At 49.8% G+C, this 5873-nt stretch overlaps 2 pseudogenes; both read left to right on the top strand.

The window, feature by feature from the left end:
• The first annotated feature begins 1508 nt into the window (after nucleotides 1-1508).
• Nucleotides 1509-1658, top strand: LOC122541669 (annotated as a pseudogene).
• Nucleotides 1659-4335: 2677 nt separating this feature from the next.
• LOC122541661 lies at nucleotides 4336-4510 on the top strand (annotated as a pseudogene).
• Nucleotides 4511-5873: the final 1363 nt, after the last annotated feature.

Raw genomic sequence — 5873 nt, 5'->3', positions numbered from 1 at the left:
ACACCACACTAGGCCTCCAGCCCACTCTGATCTGCCTCTCAGCCTCACCACACCACACTAGGCCTCCAGTCCACTGTGTGCTGGGTCACAGCAGCCCCGCACTGATCCAGGTCTCCAGCCCACTTTGTTCTGCCGCACAGCTGCTCCGCAGTAATCCAGATATCCTAATTTAATCTTGTCCCATTTGCCAGCACTTGGCCCTTATCCCTCTGAACCCTTCCTATTCAGATGCCTTTGGCATGTTGTAATTGTACCAACCTCCATCACTTCCTCTGGCAGCTCATTGCGTCCACGCAGCACCCTCTGTGTGAAATAGTTGCCCCCTAGATCCCTTTGAAATCTTTCTCTTCTCACCCTAAACTATGCCCTCTAAATTTGGAATCCTTTACCCCAGGGCAAGCAGCAGGTAAATCAGACACGGAAGAAAAGGACGATTACATTTTAATCACAGGCCAGTTTATTTTACACAGAGGGTGGTGAGTGCTCGGAATGTGCAGCCAGACGAGGTGGTGGTGGTCTCAGTTTCGTGTCTCATCCAACGTAATGTTGAGAAATATGTTTCCCTGGCACCCTTAATCTTGTATGTGATTTCAACCTGAAGTCACTAATCTGATTGAAGAGAGATTTGCAAAGCTGCAGCTAAACATTGTAGAAAGTCGAGGTAAATTGGTTTGAAAAAAATGCTTCTAGTTTCACAACCAAAGATTGTAAGTTGCTTTTATTCGCGTTGACATCAAATTCGGACGAGTGTTTGAAAACAAAGTTGGAACTTTCCCTCCTGATTTTCCGCGAATCAGGAGGCAGCCTGAAGGAAACAGGGGCGGGGCGCGTCCTTTTAAGGGATAGATGCAGATAAGCAGCGCAGGCGCAGCCGTGGGTGGTATTTGAGTAAAACGGGAGTCCTGGAGACATTCGGTGATCCATTTGAAGAATGAAGCTGATCGACAGGCAGGGCAGGTTGAGGAAGTGAATGTTCGATGTTGCAAAAGTGAGTGAGTGTGAGAGTGAGAAGGAGCGGCTGTTGTGGGGTGTGAGCGAGTGTGAGTGCTGAGCATACTTATGGCAGGGTAGATGACCTGATCAGTGCGCTAGCGCTCCCAGGACGAGGTTATCCCATTGTCAGACTCAGAACTGGGTGGTGTGGATCCTTACCTTGACTCAATGACTCCACAGCGGGTAAATGACCCCAGTGAGGAGCTGGATAGGTACCTCAGCCCAGCGAAGGTCCAGCAGTTCGTGCTCACCATGGAGATGCAGACAGCTACCCCAGAGACAGGACAGTCAAATCGACAACGGTAACCCCATAACCTGGGGGTTAAAGAAGTTTCCTTTGCTATCGTGTAACAGGGCATCCACTCAGTAGGTGGGTTCCGCTGAAGCTACAGCTAAATAATAAGAGACTGGATGGTTAATAAAGGGAATTGTAAATAGGATAACTGTAAATTCGAGTAATTCAATCTGTTCTTTACGACATGCAATGTATATATTTATGAACGACATGACAAATTGTACAAGTAGCAAAGATTTATTTCTATGAATAAAGTATATTTTGAAATAAAAAAAAATTCGGGTGTGCTGACGCCTGCGATGTCGCCAAATGCGGGATACTCGACTGCAAAATTTGTGGTAGTGGGGGACTGCGTTCGCGCTCTCCCCTGATTTACCAAACCAATGACAGAGTCTAAATTGCACTTTTTCTGTAAGTAGTGTTGTTATGCTGTAATTTGCCTTCTCACGGCTCCGTTAACGCCCAAGTTTGCTAGGGCAGTCTTTGGTATACCTTTCTTCCCTCTCCTAGCAAGAGCCGTCCTAACTTTAAAACTGTTAAGCCCACCAAACCTCTGCTGCATATGCGACCATTTCCCTCTATTTCCTCACCTATATCTCTCAACATGCTGCTTAACGACCTTCCCTCTTAACTGCTCTCAGTCACCATCTGCTCCATGTCTTACCACCGTTTGCTTCTTCGTCAACCTACCAAGCAAGGGCACCAACACCCTGAGCTACAAAGTGCAAAATCCAGCCCACCTCACGCCTGGGGGGTGAAATGCCTCATCTTCTGCCTTCGGACCCTCCAACCACAGAGCATCAATGTTGACTTCATCCGTTTCCTCATCTTACACTCCCCCACCTCATCTCAGACTCGCCCCTCCACTTGACTTGTCCCACCTGTCCATTTTCCTTCCCACCTATCAACTCCACACTGACCTATCCCCATCAATGCTCCCCAACCCCCACCCACTTGCATGTACCTATCACCTTCACAGCAAGCTTCCCCCAGCTCCACAACCACCTCCAGTCCAATTACCACTATCGCTCCGCTCCAAGACTCCAGTCTGCTCAAATTCAGCTCTCAGCCTTTCTGTACTGATCCAGGCCTCAGCCATCCTGTACTGATCCAGGCCTCGAATCCTGCCCAGCCAACTATCAGCCATTTTGTACTGACACAGGCCTCTAATCCTGCCCCATCCAGTTCTCAGCCATTCTGTACTGATACAGGCCTCTAATCTGCCCCCATCCAGCTCTCAGCCATTCTGTAGTGATCCAGGCCTCTCATCCACTCCAATCCAGCTCTCAGCCATTCTGTACTGACACAGGCTTCAAATCATGTCCCATCCAGCTCTCAGCCATTCTGTACTGATACAGGCCTCTAATCTACTCTAATCCAACTCTCTGCAATTGTTTACTGATCCAGGCCCCTAATGCAGACTCATCCAGCTCTCAGTCATTCTGTACTGACAGAGGCCTCTAATCCACCCCCATCCAGCTCTCAGCCATTCTGTACTGATACAGGCCTCTAATCCACCACCGTCCAGCTCTCATCCATTCTGTACTGATACAGGCCTCTCATCTGCCCCCATCCAGCTCTCAGCCATTCTGTAGTGATCCAGGCCTCTCATCCACTCCAATCCAGCTCTCAGCCATTCTGTACTGACACAGGCCTCTAATGTACTCTAATCCAACTCTCTGCCATTCTTTACTGATCCAGGCCCCTAATGGAGACTCATCCAGCTCTCAGTCATTCTGTACTGACAGAGGCCTCTAATCCACCCCCATCCAGCTCTCAGCCATTCTGTACTGACACAGGCCTCTAATGCAGACTCATCCAGCTCTCAGCCATTCTGTAATGATACAGGCCTCTAATCCGCCCCCATCAAGCTCTCATCCGTTCTGTACTGATACAGGCCTCTAACCCGCCCCCATCCAACTCTCAGCCATTCTGTACTGACAGAGGCCTCTAATCCGCCCCCATCCAGCTCTCAGCCATTCTGTACTGACACAGGCCTCTAAACCGCCCCCATCCAGCTCTCAGCCATTCTGTACTGATACAGGCCTCTAATCCGCTCCCCATCCAGCTCTCAGCCATTCTCTCCTGATACAGGCCTCTAATCCACTCCAATCCAGCTCTCAGCCATTCGAGACTATTGCAGCTCTCCATCGGCACCTCTTCAGTCTCAGCTACTCCACACTGATCCAGGCCTCTGGTTCACTCTGTTCTTCCTCACAGCTGCTCGACACTAATCCAGGCCTCCAGCCCACTCTGTTCTGCCTCTCAGCCTCACCACACCACACTAGGCCTCCAGTCCACTGTGTGCTGGCTCACAGCTGCCCCCCACTGATCCAGGTCTCCAGCCCACTTTGTTCTGCCGCACAGCTGCTCCGCACTAATCCAGGTATCCTAATTAAATCTTCTCCCATTTGACAGCACTTGGCCCTTATGCCTCTGAACCTTTCCTATTCATATAGCCATTCAGATGCCTTTCGCATGTTGTATTTGTAACAACCTCCATCACTTCCTCTGGTAGCTCATTGCGTCCACGCAGCACCCCTCTGTGTGAAATAGTTGCCCCCTAGATCACTTTGAAATCTTTCTCTTCTCACCCGAAACCTATGCCCTCTAAATTTGGAATCCTTTACCCCAGGGAAAGCAGCAGGTAAATCGGACACGGAAGAAAAGGAGATTACATTTTAATCACAGGCCAGTTTATTTTACACAGAGAGTGGTGAGTGCTCGGAATGTGCAGCCAGACGAGGTGGTGGTCTCAGTTTCGTGTCTCATCCAACATAATGTTGAGAAATATGTTTCCCTGGCACCCTTAATCTTGTATGTGATTTCAACCTGAAGTCACTAATCTGATTGAAGAGAGATTTGCAAAGCTGCAGCTAAACAGTGTAGAAAGTCGAGGTAAATTGGTTTTAAAAATGCTTCTAGTTTCACAATCAAAGATTGTAAGTTGCTTTTATTCGCGTTGACATCAAATTCGGACGAGTGTTTGAAAACAAAGTTGGAACTTTCCCTCCTGTTTTTCCGCGAATCAGGAGGCAGCCTGAAGGAAACAGGGGCGGGGCGCGTCCTTTTAAGGGATAGATGCAGATAAGCAGCGCAGGCGCCCAGGACGAGGCTATCCCATTGCACTTCGGGTGTGCTGACGCCTGCGATGTCCCCAAATGCGGGATACTCGACTGCAAAATTAGTGGTAGTGGGGGACTGCGTTCGCGCTCTCCCCTGATTTACAAACCAATGACAGGGTCTGAATTGCACTTTTTCTGTAAGTAGTGTTGTTATGCTGCAATTTGCCTTCTCACGGCTCCGTTAACGCCCAAGTTTGCTAGGGCAGTCTTTGGTATACCTTTCTTCCCTCTCCAAGCAACAGCAGTCCTAAATTTAAAACCGTTAAGCCCACCAACCTATCAACTCCACACTCCACACTGACCTATCCCCATCAATGCTCCCAAACCCCCACCCACTTGCATGTGCCTATCACCTTCACAGCAAGCTTCTCCCAGCACCACAACCACCTCCAGACCAATACCGCTTTCACTCCGCTCCAAGTCTCCAGTCTGCTCCAATCCAGCTCTCAGCCTCTTTGCACTGATCCAGGCCTCAGTCATTCTGTACTGACACAGGCCTCTAATCCGCCCCCATCCAGCTCTCAGCCATTCTGTAGTGATCCAGGCCTCTCATCCACTCCAATCCAGCTCTCAGCCATTCTGTACTGATATAGGCCTCTAATGCAGACTCATTCAGCTCTCAGCCATTCTGTACTGATACAGGCCTCTAATCTACTCTAATCCAACTCTCTGCCATTCTTTACTGATCCAGGCCTCTAATCGCCCCCATCCAGCTCTCAGCCATTCTGTACTGACACAGGCCTCTAATCCACCCCCATCCAGTTCTCATCCATTCTGTACTGATACAGGCCTCTAATCCGCCCCCATCCAGCTCTCAGCCATTCTGTAGTGAACCAGGCCTCTAAACCGCCCCCATCCAGCTCTCAGCCATTCTCTACTGACACAGGCCTCTAATCCACCCCCATCCAGCTCTCAGCCATTCTCTCCTGATACAGGCCTCTAATCCACTCCAATCCAGCTCTCAGTCATTTTGTGCTAATCCGGGCCTCAAATCCGTTCCAATCCAGCTCTCAGCCATTCGAGACTGTTGCAGCTCTCCATCGGCACCTCTTCAGTCTCAGCTACTCCACACTGATCCAGGCCTCTGGCTCACTCTGTTCTTCCTCACAGCTGCTCGACACTAATCCAGGCCTCCAGCCCCCTCTGTTCTGCCTTTCAGCCTCACCACACCACACTAGGCCTCCAGTCCACTGTGTGCTGGCTCACAGCTGCCCCGCACTGATCCAGGTCTCCAGCCCACTTTGTTCTGCCGCACAGCTGCTTCGCACTAATCCAGGTATCCTAATTTAATCTTCTCCCATTTGACAGCACTTGGCCCTTATGCCTCTGAACCTTTCCTATTCATATAGCCATTCAGATGCCTTTCACATGTTGTAATTGTACCAACCTCCATCACTTCCTCTGGTAGCTCATTGCGTCCACGCAGCACCCCTCTGTGTGAAATAGTTGCCCCCTAGATC

The sequence above is a fragment of the Chiloscyllium plagiosum genome, chromosome 37, assembly GCF_004010195.1.
Source record: "Chiloscyllium plagiosum isolate BGI_BamShark_2017 chromosome 37, ASM401019v2, whole genome shotgun sequence".
Classification (NCBI taxonomy): Eukaryota; Metazoa; Chordata; class Chondrichthyes; order Orectolobiformes; family Hemiscylliidae; genus Chiloscyllium; species Chiloscyllium plagiosum.
The sequence above is the reverse complement of the archived record's forward strand: the minus strand, read 5'-3'. Positions and strand labels throughout refer to the sequence as shown.